We start from the raw sequence: 14267 nt of genomic DNA, 5'->3' as shown, positions 1-14267 counted from the left end.
ACAATTTATAGAATAAACACAAGATTTATGAAATTAAGAAATGTTCCAAGGGATGTTCTATACTTTTTTCAGAAAAACACAACCATATTCTGCAACAGAATTTTAACATAAGATTGAAATTTGATGATAAAGATATAATTGTGCTCAAAGAAATTTTAATTAGAATACTGTGTAAGAGAAAAGAGTACTTCTTTCTTACTGATAGACTTAAACAGAAAAAGATTCCATTTTGATGGAATAAACTGGAAGGAGCAATTTTTACTTTTAAACAGAAACTTAACTTAAAATATTTGGTTTTGATTGAATTTTTATGAAGAAATCAAGAGAATTTCCAGAAAAATTCAAAGAATACAAATAGATGTGACACATAAGTCCAAAGCCTCCAAAGATTTCCAACAGGAAAGTGAGGGGGATGATACTGAATTAAGTGCTACAGGAATTGAGTTTTAAAAAGATATATTAAGTTAGGATGAATTACAGTTGTTATTTGTGGGGATAATTTATGTGATAAACATGAATATTTTGTCTAGAATGATGTTTTTGTTTTAGACAGTACTTAGACAATTCTTGATAATTGTTGCACCATTTAAACAGTGGCAAAAAGGATTTATTTAAGTTTCTATGGTAAAAGAAGTTAAATACTGATCACTAAACAACCACTCAAAGTTATGACAGACCTGAAAAAAGGGGATTTATAACCCAGAATTAGAAATTCTGACAGTAAGATCCCCTCCATAGTCAAGGGACCAAACTTTGGGCACATGGCAACAAAGCTACGTTTACAGCATTTTGTGGTTACATGACAGCATTTTATGATGGTTTTGTTGAAAACCGGCACTTCTGACTTTTGACAAACCACGTCTATAACAAACCATTCATTTGCTTTACAATTACTTTAAAACTACCACATTTACTTAAAAACAAACACACAAAAAAGATTGTAAAACAGGTGAACCTCATTACAATATGCAACTATAAGGATAGACTCCATTATGGTTGTATGTTGAAGAGTTTAAAATTATCCCTCTACTCTATTTTAGAAGTCTGGTACTTGATAGTATGGTATATTGCATTTTAGCAGCAGTGAAACAAGAAATCCAATGGTTTGAAGATAAAATGATATAAGTGTTCTGTTAATGAGAAATTCCCAAATTCATGGAGCTCCAGCCTCTATCAGTTTCATAAAGAAGTGTTTGCAAGTCTTCCTGACACAGACTTGAGCCAAATATACATCACTTTAGCTGATCAACTGAGATTATAGAGGATAACTATGTGATATCCTCTAGAACTGGCAACAAAATCCCATGCATTTTTGTTGCTTAAATAAATAGTTAATAAATTACAGTTTTTTGAACACAAAGGAAATGTAAACTGATTCCATTTCTCAGCATTTCCCAGCATATTAAAAGGCACGTACTCCATTTGTGTCATAATTTTTCTATAGGTTTTATCGATCATTTTTTATATATATAATATATAACATATTTTTTGCACTATAAGACTCAGTGGACCATAAGACGCACCTAGGTTTAGAGGAGGAAAACAAGAAAAAAAAATCAGGTGGAGCCTAAGAGGACCACAGATAGGTGTCCTATCATGTGCCAGCTCTGCTACTGACTCCAGCACTGTGGAAAAGAGACACAAGGGGCAGGCAACGACAAAGACAAAAGAGGCGGGGTTCAGCACTGTAAAAGGATTCCACCACCACGGTCTGGCTGCTATCACCAAAGGACCAGCACCCTTTCGACCCACTTTTTTGGGGGGAAGTGCGTCTTATGGAGTGAAAAATATGGTAGTTTATAAACAACTATTTATAATCTACATATTTTCATAAAATTATATGGGCCTCAAGTCAGAATTTATTTAATTCTTTTGTCTTGCATGTCAGGCTCTATTTATTGCTTCTCAATTAAAACCACATATCTTTTTTAAAATTATTGAATATATTTTGGTATAATTAATTTTATTGTAATAATCAGTACATACTGCATTTATCTTACAACTACTGTGCCCTAAGATCATTTATGTTGCTTAAAACTGTTTGAAAATTCCAATCTTTTCAGATTAATCTCATGAAAATTGCATTCAACAAAACATCAATTCATAAGTGTGCTTTTGGATTCAAATTCTAAACTCAAAGACAAACAATAACCTAAAAAACAAGCTTTGTAAATTGGGTCTCCACCATTAGTGATCTGCCAAGCCAACCAAGTCAATTATTTTAGCCAGCCAAGTTTTTGACAAATCATTTTTGCAATGTCATATAGCAGAAAAACAGCAACACTAACATTAATTGACCCAACATGTCCTTAAATCATTAACTGGCAATGGTGCTGCAATCATTATATATAAGTCCTTTGAATTTAGTTCAAAATAGAAAACTACATTTTCAAAAGATCATTCCAAGTGCCACTAGCAATTTTAATATGAGCAGAAGGTTATCATCCTATCGTTTCAGCTTAGTTTTGTACTAAATCAAATCTTGCCTGGTGTCATTTACTGGAAGGAATCTTTCCAAGGTCTACTAATGACATATGATGTGGATAAGTCATACATAAAATAAACACATAAGAAGTATTGTATATCACTAACTTGGTATGGTCCATATTAGATGTATTCAATGTGTTAGTTTCTTTTCCAAAATTCCAAGACAGAATGACCAAATCTGGGAATTAAGAGCCAGAGTCCAACAAGTGCTAATTGGAAATTTGGGGAGCTGTAATCAAACAAACATTCAAGACATAGATTGGGAAAGGCTGGTCTGCACTAAGGTAGCTATTTTCCAGTATATAGTAGTGCCCAAAATTGTGGAAACCTTTTGGGGAAAGTGTATTTTCTAAAACTAGCTAATGACACTTTTTTGGGGGGGGAGTAGTACCATAAAATTATATATCAATGGAAAGATAATTTAATCAAGAATGTAATGCAATAACTTTTATGAAGGATTTGCTATTAGAATAGCAATTACAGTATAAAGAAGAAAAGTGAAACACGTAGAAAAAACGAGATATACAAAAATTATCACTTTAGTTAATACTTAAGTTGGATAACCTTTAGCATGAATTACTAATTATGAATTATGCAGCTTCCATGCAGTGAACCAAGTCTTTTAGTTCTTCATCTGTTATAATGTGAAACCAAGATTGAATGATTGCTTCTATTAACTGGGTTTTATTCTGGGTTGCTTCTGACTAACAAGTTTCTTTAGTCAGCTCCATAGATTTTCAATTGGGTTAAGGTCTGGGTTGTTCCCAGGCCATTCCAGCAGTGGAATATGATTATCTTGAAACTCCCCCCAAAAAGTGGTGCTATTAGCCATCAACCTCAAAAATACATTTTTCCCAAAAGATTTCCACAATTTTGGCCACTACTGTAAGCATCACGTTTACCAGGAAATACGAATCCTTTTAGATCTAATGTAGAAATAAATTAGATATAGATATAGTTATGGAGTTTTTTTTATAACTATGCATAAATGCCTATTTGATTTGTAATATATTTCCTATGCAACAATGCAAATGTTTATTTAATAATCTTATATTATTTTAAGTAACAATTATCAGGGTTTTTTTCCAAAATATCCATTTAACTTAACAATAGTTCTTAAATAAAGAATTGTTAAATAGGAATATTTTTGCTGTATTTCCACTGTATTTCATCTTATGCTAAAGTACAACAGATTCGGTAAAGTACTTTGGCCATTTCTGTCTTGCATGTCCTTTACATGTATCTTATTATAACCTTGTAAGCAAATGATTTAAGTGAATTGTGTTTTATCTTTAGAAAAGTGATTGGAGAAGTCAGTGTTCTGCCTTTGCAATACTATCTAATTAATCTGGGTGAAAAGGTTATATGAGTTTGAAACTGAGACAATAAATATATGCCGTTAAAGTGAAAATTTAAGTTGCAAAAAATAAAGAGGAGTAAAAACGTTGTCGCCTTAGATATGACAGGTGGTTTTTAATTTATAATCAGAAGACAGTGTCTTCCAAGAGTATCCTTTATTCATTAAAGTATTAATTTGAAAAATAAAAGTACAATTATAAATATTATTTGACATTCTAGATCTATCTATTCTGAGATAATCAAAACTATGTGCCTCCAAGCATAAGATGTTGGAAGTTTAGAAAATCAACTGGATCACACTCTAATTCTCATAAATTATTAGCAAGGACAAGGACATTTTCATCCAAGTATATGATTTATGAATAAAGGTCATGAACTATCTTACTGTCAATTTAAATAATTTATTGTCATTTGTTTATACATTTTATGTTTTTAGTTGTATTTAGTATCTGATACAATCAAACTATTCTGTATCATTTTTACTTATTGAAGTGTTCACCTGAAAATTAAATTTATAGTTATAAAAATATTAAAAGTTCCCTTTTACTTTAATGGAATTATAAAATCCTCTTTCAGTTTTCTTACTATTAAAGTTTCAATAAAACATATGTTCCATTTACTCAGATAAATTGTATCATCTCAGTTTAAAATAATTAATATAAAACACTTTTTATATTTCATTTTTTATTCAAAAACCATCGTAATTCCATTCGACAGGGGAAAGGCATAGCAGCAACTATTGCTACATTCAGGCTCAGCACAGGCTGTCAGGCTGATTTAATAAGTCAAAGAACTTAAGTGCCAAAGCATTAAGAATGTGTGAATGAGGGCAAGGTTCATTTTCTTTCTGCTTGTAAATTTGATGTTTCATATGCCGTGCATTTGTCAAAGTGCTGACTGAATAGTATACACTGACTGGATTAAGGTTTGTATGAAAATGACAACAACTCTACAAGATAGAGTAATCATAGCTCCAGAAAAACATAAAAATATCCAAATAATTAAACCCAAAAGTATTTCATGAGAGTTTCTGGAGGTATTTCAAATGTTATTCTATGGACTCCTGTTTCTGTCAAATAAGAATAAAAAATAAGAAAAACACAATTGAAAAATCATAAATGTTTAATATGTGAATAACGAATGACAGAGTCTGAATCTAGACTTACTATATCTGAATGGCAGAAATAATTTTCTGAGTTTCCATGAAAAGAAGGAAATTAATTTTCTTTCATGAAGCTTCTTTCTTGCTGCCTAGAAGTAGTTGTATGTACAGATATTTCAATGTGTCTGCTTTATGTCACCTTTAATATTTAAGGGAACAGCATTTGAAGTATCTTGTAAGCAGTTTGTAAGCTGCTGGAGACTTGCAACTTTCTGCCAGCTTCCCCAATGACCTTGGTTGTTGGAAGTTGGCAGGAACTTGTGAGGAGATCCTCGCTTAACAACCACGATCCTTGCTTAAAAGCAGCAACTGAAGAGTCTGGGAGTGCTTCAGGAACCAAAATGGAAACGCGACAGCATGCTTTATGACAGCATCACTTGGTGATGGAAATTCCGAGCCCAACCATTGTTAAGTTGTTCAGGTTATAGAGTACAACACATGGTTGACATTCATGAAATACTTTCAGACTTCTGTACGCTTCAAAATTATTTAATTTACTATGAAAACATATCTTACCTACTACATTGAAAAGTTTTAAAATGTCTTCTTTAAGGAATAGAACATTAGACTATACAAATAATATTTCCACCACTTATTGATTTAAAGACAAAAATAAATGAATTAAAATTAACTGTGCGTAAAATGTACTTAAGTTGACTAACAAAAAAAATATTAAGGAAAATTAAACGGAAATCTGATTTTGTGAAAGTATTAAGTTAGATCTTAATTTAAACCTGTTATTAGTGCCCAACTTTACAGAAAAACAGTTTTTGATTAGTGGCATATGGATTCAAATATTGTTTAGTATCTGACTCTGAAAATCATTTCAATATCCTGAAGAAACAGGAGCACAGACTTAGGTTTCTGCAATTTTGGTATATAGCTTTGTGTTTATCGCCTCTGGTCCAAGAGGTCTCATTGGCTCCAAGTACATTTGGAAAACTATATCTAGTCTGTCACCTTTCTTGATCAGGGATGTGACCTCCTCGCAGTAATGCATGTTCTAGAAACCTGCTAGTGTAACAACTTCAAACTTTTCATGCTATCCTCAAAGATGGCTCAGACTATCAGCTGTAGTTGATGCTATAAGCAGAATTTTTTATAGACTACATAACATCAGATTGTAAGGCACTGCACCAGCTCACAATGTTTCTATAGTTTTTCTAATGACATTTTTAAAGGATGTGCTTCACCCAACATATGACTTCATGGACATTTATATCTAAGGGGGAAGAGGCCCTTCAGCACCCCATTGTGAGGGTAGGGAAATTGATGTTCCTATTATGGCACCCCAACTTTGAAATACCCAATTTTTTAACATTGTCTCTTTTTTGATGTCACTACTTTCCCTTGAATATAACTTCATAGCCACATGCTGTACAACACTTTTCAATTTTTCTGCTTTATATTATTATATTGTTTTTTAACTTTTAAAATAGTTTTTATTTCATTTTCTTGTTCTATCTTATGCACTTAATGGGATGTAAGTAAGTAAGTAAGTAAGTAAGTAAACAAACAAAATAAACAAACAAACAAACAAGACTGAAGTATAACACGTTTTGACAGTTTTATACTGCTGTGGCTTTCACTGAGGTTTTTTTTTAATGAAATGCAAATTACAAATGCTATAAATAAAAAGTCCTGTGTGCAATTAGAAAATATATAAATAACATCTTAGGTATTTATTTTTTTGCAACAAAGCATCCAAGTTAGTACTAAGTAAATTTTAAAGTAAAGCTCTACTTAATAAAGCTAAGACTGAAGGTTGGATCCCAAATTTAATAAAAGCTGAGGTAAAATATATGTTCTTTTTATTATAAGTTCTGATATAAATTACATAGAAGACTTGCACTCCTGTTATGCCAGAGAAATATTTATTATTCACAAAAGAATGTAAGAAATGAGAACATTGTAAGTTTAGCTCAGTAAAAGCCATTTCAGAGGGACAGGTGCATTTTTGAGACTAAGCTAGGAAAGCCACCATAAAATTGGATTATTTTTATTGCTGATAAATCTTTTTAATGCGTTTAAATGCATTTAATCCAATCTCAGAAATGCTGATACTTAGGCAGAGTAAGAACTGCTATAAAAATATATGTCACAAACTTCATATAAATAATTTAGCTAAGTGTGTTTTCAATTTATATGAATGAATTATACCTATATATTTAATACTGTTATTGCAAGGGATTCTTTCCTCTTCTCCTTGCCTTTTTGTCTATCAGATTGGTCCAAAGGGTTTCCAACATTAAGAAAAAATATTGTGTGTGTGGAGGGAGATGTGATGGTATGTTCCATCATGATATATACTCTGTCATAGGCAAATGCAAATAGAAACTTGCATTTTAACTTGGAATTTGGATTATACTATCATTCTTAAATGTTTTAAATAGATTATTTTACCTTAGAACTGGTCATGCTCTGCCCCCCAAGCTCCCCTCTGCCCCCCAAGCTAAGTTCATTTTTCATGCAAAAATCCATTTTATATGAATGAAAAAATGCTCTTGCAATAAACAAAACAAAACAAAGTACACATTTACATATAACTGCATTTTATTATTTTCTTTATAAACACCATTGGCAATTATGATATTGTAGAGACTCTGAATATCTAGGGAAAAAGGAATAAGCACTTCATGATTCTATTCGTAAAGTAGGTGCTTCAAATATGCTTTGACACACAACAGGAATCAGAGCTAATGTCTGCACTAAAGTAATGCACAAGTATTCACATCTGTCCTCTTATTATTTATGCTTTTATTCCATCCAAACTAGATTACTGAATTGTATTCTATGTGGGTCTACCTTTAAAAGGGCTTGTCCACTGGAACAAATACAATTGCCAGGATTCGTGCGAAAAATAAAACTTCAGAAAATGCAGATAAGGAAAATATGCAAGTTGTATTACCTATCTATCTATTCTTCCAAAGTTCAGATTTTAAAATATTAAAACAGTTTGGAATCAAGTGTTTTAAAGAACCAATCAAGCATTCCCAGGGCTTGCCTGCTTTTCTTTATTTGTAAAGATCTTAAAGCTGGGAACACTTATTTGGGCTGATCTTGTTTCCTTGGAATTCTCTTTTGTAAGAGTTATGTATGGCTTTTTCAATGTTTTCTAAAATAATATTTAATATAATATTTTTATTAGATCCTTTTCGGAAGGAAGGAAGGAAGGAAGGAAGGAAGGAAGGAAGGAAGGAAGGAAGGAAGGAAGAAGAAATCATTTCAAACGTAGGAGAAACAAATATGAACACATGTTACAGTATATCTTATTCTGCTGGTCTGATACCTTCCTCTAAGTCATCTAAGATTTTATTTCTTTATTAAAATGTATTAGCTGAACTCTGGTTGGTGCATAAAACCAAAAAACCCCTTACAAATAGATAAAGCATCAAGGCTCTCAAACTAAAACGATCTTCTCAACAACAGAAATGAAACAAAGAAAAGATTAGACCTCCCTGTTTTCCAATTTCTTTTCTTCTTCTTTTCCACAACGTTACTTTGTAGATTTGTATTTGTTACTACGTTAATGCAGTTTTGAAATGGTTGATTTCATGCATTGGAGAAAAAGTTTTACATATTTAAATATAACGTAATATGGAACTTCACATAGTTTCTGATGAAGATTTCTATCTGGCATACGTTGTATCATACTAAACTAGATTTGGAGCAAATTCTTCAATAGCTTGCTAGAAAACTTGATGTTATAAACAGTAGAATTTATAAATTGTAAATATCACTCAGAGTCATGGTTTATGATAACCATGGTTTACTAAATAAATCATAGTGGTTTGTTTCATACACAATTCAGAGGTAAACCAAATTTACAAGTCACAGTGGATGGCTTTACACACCATTCTGAGCCAAAAGAGCCTGGATAGCTCTGCAGACAAGGCACTGTAATTTAACACCAGCTGTCTGCAATTAAAGTAAGATCGAATCTCACCAGGCTCAAGGTTGACTCAGCCTTCCATCCTTTCTAAGATAGGTAAATTGAGGACCCAGTTTGTGGGGGCAATAAGTTGACTTTGTATAAAATATACAAAAGTATGAAGGCTATTGCTTAACACACTGTAAGCCGTCCTGCATCTCCGGAGAAGGGTGGCATATAAATCAAATTAAAAAAAAAAATCAAGCATCTGAATATTTGCTGTTTTTTCATATCAAGTTAAAAGAGGCAATTGACAATAACTTAAGTCAGTTCAGCATGCAAGTAAAGATTGCAAAGCTGTGTGCAAGTAAATACCTCTAGGTCAAGGCGGGTCGCCCACAATCAGGTGAACTGGAGCAGTCGCGGCGTGAGGCTCCGCCCACCCACCCGGATGCTTCTGAGCATGCGCAGAAGCATAGCACATGAGCACGTACGAGCCAACCAGTAGCAAACTAAATTGAAACCTACTACTGCTCTAGGTGCATATAATTTAGATTAGGAGAAGGGGGGGGATTAGATACCTGGAATGGGTTTTTAGTACATTTTATTGTTCAAATTTTTAAAACTGTAAATTGATTTAAATGAATAGGAAAAAGCTTTTTGCACAGGTTTACATAATCTCTGTTATGTTTTAGTTGAGCTTTGATAGATAACAGATGTTGTATTTTAGTCTTTACTGTAAAAGTATATTTTTAAGAGCAGTCACCTTTTTTAAAAAAAACAAATGAACAGCACTTCACTCTCTAACTAGGATTGTATAAACATTCATGTCCCACTATCCAGAGGTCAAGAAATAGCATTATTATTTGCCTCATGGGGCCACCAGAGGCAACTCATTTGAATTTTGGATCATGATTCAGAAAAAAACACAATCTTGCCATCACATTAGTTGGCATAAAAAATGTAAATTCATGGCTTAAACTTTTGGAATTTTACCAGAATATTAGACTTTTAATTTGAATATGAAGGATATAGCACAGTGTCTATGTACTACATCCTGTAAAGACTGTTGTAATGAATTATGCACAACATTTTTGTAAGAGATATTTTACCATTAAAAAAATATAATTCTTGAATCAGTCATTAGATGTAAAAGCCATAACTCTTAAAATGGAATACAAAAAACAGTAAGATAAACAACTGAGGAAAATTTCTCAAGATCTTTCCATCACCAACTTTAAGACAGAAGGACTCAATCAACTAGTAATCATCTGATCAAAAAGGTCATTGAACAGATCTTTCAGCTATTGAATAAATGAATACTTCCCCCACTCTCTCCTCTTTCAGGTAGTTAGAATGCTAAGAGGTGCAAAAAAAGTTATACTTCCTTTCTAAAACCTTTCTTTCTTTGGCAAGCAATGCCATTTTTTCTGGCTCTTGAATCTTGATATTCAATCAGAGACCGAGCAACTTTGCATACATTTTTCTGATTCAACTGAGTTAAAGCATCAAATCACCAATTCTATTCTACATTTAGATTTCAGTAGAGAAGCTGCACATCCCTAATCCAAATCTACTTTGCATTCCCATATGTTTTGCTCATGTGGGGATTTCTCAGCAGGTAAAAGGCTTTCTTATAGTAAAATATACAGTAAACTTCACAGGCAAATAATGTTAACACAACGTGTACAACTTAAATCTGAATTAATATAATAGGAACATAAATATAAAGGCAATGGATTCTGCCTTGTGTTCATGGACACTTATTCTCTTTGTTCTACCCCATGCATTCATAAATGTCAAGACAACTATCAGAATAAAAGGAAGGAGTAGTGAAAAGCAGAATTAAAACAAAATCAGCCATCACATTTGCAGATCAAACCTGAAGCGAACTATCGCATTTGAAATAGATAAAAGAAAAGAATCTATAACAGCAGCCAAGGCAATTAATTGTAAAAGATAAAGTGACAAATTCAATTGATATTTGACAGAAATATTTATGAAGAATGAAAGATAATAGAGCCACCAGCTATAAGAAGTGGTAGAAGAAACAAGTGTGTGTGGGGGGGGAGACCAGTAAAATGGGCATATCTGTGCTCAGGACTGCATCAGAAAAAGAGGAAAACCCCATTCAGCAGGGGACAATATGTTTAATGCTTCTATATGAAGTAGCCATCAATTATTACTAACTTAGACTTATAACTAAGTTAAATAGATATAAATTAAGTGCCTATCAGGCACAATAGTTTCAAGGAGTTTCAAGAGGAAAACTGTCTGATTTCATAAATTTATCATTCATATCCTCAAAATGGCATTGCTGATGGCAGCTCAGTGAAACGCTCTCTAGTCCAACTTTTCTGACTCAACAGACTAGCAGAGACAATGGGAGAAGGGAGAGGGGATGGTTTCATGCATGTGCCCACACCCCACTTTCACAAATGCAGCTTCGTGCACTCACACATGCATGCACCTGCTCACCCACCACTTCCATAGCCAAGTTACGAATGAGCTGCAGCCCAGCACATGGCTGTGGACCAGGGTTGGGGAGAAGCCCTACTCTAGTGTATTTTGTTTTATATTTTAATTGTCCGTGACTCTCTGCAGGTTACATACACCAAAAATGAACTTCTGAACATCAGACAACTTTCTACAAATATTCCTCCTTTGGTTTCTCCTGTGTATGCAAATGTGAAGGAAAGTTGTATGGGTGTTCTGATCCAAACAACAGCTTTCCTCAGCAGATGGAGAAAACAAAAGAAAGTGTAGGAGAGGGAGGCATGGAGGAGTTTTGGTAAGATTGAGTAGGGGGAAAAGGACAGGGGTGAAATTCACCGGATCGGACTGGCACAAGCGAACTGGTAGGGACAATTTGAATTGGTTTGCCGAACCGGTAAAAACCACTCCTGGTTGGCCCCGCTCACACCCGCCTGCTCACCGCTCACTCCTTTTGTCTGCTTGCTCGCTCCTTCCAGCTGCTCGACCCACTCATCCACTCCTGCCCTTTAGGCTGAGACTTTTCTCCATCTATTCACAGCAGAGCTGCTGCTCCCTTTATGGCCCCCCCAGCCCGCTCCCTCCCAGACTACTTTAGGGACAGGCTGTAGCAGCTCCGCTCTGAATGGAGGGAGAAAAGTTCAGTTTCTCTCTGCCACAGAATTCAGTGTTAAATGCTACAGCAGAGAGAATCTGAACTTTTCTCCCTCCATTCACAGTGGAGCTACTGCAGCCTGTCCCTTTAAGGTAGTCCCTGGGAGTGAGGGGGCCGGGAGGGACCACAAAGGGAGCAGCAGCTCCGCTGTGAATGGAGGGAGAAAAGTTCAGCTTCCCTCTGCCACAGCATTCACTATGAGCCCTTCTCGTGGTCATACAGACACTTTTTCCTACCGGGTTCTGTGGGCGTGGCTTGGTGGGGGGTCATGTGACTGAGTGGGTGTGGCAGAACCAGTATGGGAAAAAATTGAATGTCACCACTAGAGAAGGACCACTCTCCCAACACTTCACCTAACAAACCTACATTAATTAGTCAGTAAAATGGATGAGCTGCTCCTTCTAAATCAGAACAACCCTGATTTTCTAACTCAGCAGTTCTCTGCTTTACAGAAACTTGTGAACGTTTTGAGGACAATATAATACAGATCTCTGGGTTTCAGATTCAAAGGGTGGATCGGGTTACAGAGACAACTTTCCTGAGAAAAGGAGATTAGAGGGTATTTGCTTCTATGTTAATAACCGATGGTGCAAGAATGTCACAATATTAAACAAAGTTTATGATATGGACTTATAGATACTATTTATCGATTGCAAACCCCTTTATGCTCCATGAGAGTTTTCCTCATTCATCTTGGTTGGAGTTTATATACCACCCCAGGCTTGTACAAGCAGCACACTGCAAACCCCTGTTGAACAGATTCTGTGCACAGAATGGAAATACATAGGACTTCCTCTTGCTTCAATTGCATAGACTGGAGTGTCTTTGAAGATGCTTCAGCAGACTTCGATGAATTCTGATACTGTGACATCGTAAGTTTGCTTCTGTGAGGACACGTGTGTGACTACCAAGAGCTTGTGTATATATAACAATAAGACTTGGTTCCAGCTAAGTTCAAGCAGCTATGTCATGCCAAAGATGAGGCCTAAGGAAAGGAGACAGGATTTTGTACAAGGCCTGGACTGTATTTAAAGGGAGATCAAGTTAGCAAAGAGAAGCTACTCCAAAAAGCTGAGAAACAAGTTCTCAGATAATGAACCAGCAATCGTGTGGCAAAGCCTGAAGAACATCCCTGGCTACAGCAGACCTGTCTCCTTTATTGAAAAAAAATGTCAACTAGCAGAGGAACTGAATGTGTTCTACTGTACGTTGGAGAGAAGGTCTCTGTCATTTACCGCTACCTTCTCCATCTCAGATACACAAAGAACTGCCAAATCTCCTACACTTATCTCCATCCTTCTGCCCCTCCCCTCCACCTCTGCCCCTCCCCCCACCTTAGAAAAAGATGTGCATGGTCTACTTCAAAGCATCAGAAGTCCAAATAAATAGATTCCATTCCAGGAACAAACAAAAAACCTGGTCATAATGTCTGAGAGAAAAGCCAAACCTCTGATACCTTATAGAAGGCCAAAACACTTGGGACACCTGGTTCTTAGGGGAAATGGGGTAGGATCTGTAACAGAAAACAGTTATACAACATTTATAAAGGTTAACTTACTTTTATTTATTTCATTAGGATTTTTTGCAAAATCACACATTATTCTCTTCTGCTGAACTGCTAAGGCATCCCATCCACACAAGAGGATTAGGTTGCAACTAAGAACCTTCCTGGCTAATTCTTGGCTGTAAAGTAGAGTATCAGTCTTTATCTAAACACCTAAAATGGAATTATTTATATTAAATTGCAATCCATAAAGAGCAGCTTTGTAAGCAATTTAAAGAAAACAAATGAAGTAATAAATGCAGCAATTAGCTTCTCTTTACCTTCTTTTTTTAAAGGGGGAAATAGAAAACCAAATTTTTTTAAATAATAATCCACTTGTTTATATAGTGCCAACAGCAGCAGGAAATTATAAGCCAAATTTCCACAACAGAATTCTGATAAATAATGTGTAAATGGTTCTTGTGTTGATACAGCATTTTTATAATTAACAATTGACAATAGAAGTATCTTCCCTTTTTAAAGCCAAGAAAATACTAAGATACAATATTGATTGGAAAAGCCATTTTGTTTATGTTTAAATATTTAGGGAGTCTTATTTGAACCTCATTTATAGTCTATATAATCTTCAACAGTCTGCCTAATGTATTTGCAGGCTTGAGAATCAGAATGCCATTAGTAGGATTACAAACATTACTCAGATTCCTGTGAGCCATTATTATAACTTTTAGAATGCATG

The 14267-nt window shown here is 34.6% G+C and overlaps 1 protein-coding gene across 2 annotated transcripts in view; it reads right to left on the bottom strand.

Moving 5' to 3' along the window:
- Positions 1 to 14267, bottom strand: part of PRR16 (proline rich 16) — a 105617-nt gene that overhangs the window by 35174 nt on the left and 56176 nt on the right. The window lies entirely within an intron of this gene.

This window comes from Pantherophis guttatus, chromosome 2 (assembly GCF_059756535.1).
Source record: "Pantherophis guttatus breed Tessera chromosome 2, ASM5975653v1, whole genome shotgun sequence".
Taxonomy (NCBI): Eukaryota; Metazoa; Chordata; class Lepidosauria; order Squamata; family Colubridae; genus Pantherophis; species Pantherophis guttatus.
The sequence above is the reverse complement of the archived record's forward strand: the minus strand, read 5'-3'. Positions and strand labels throughout refer to the sequence as shown.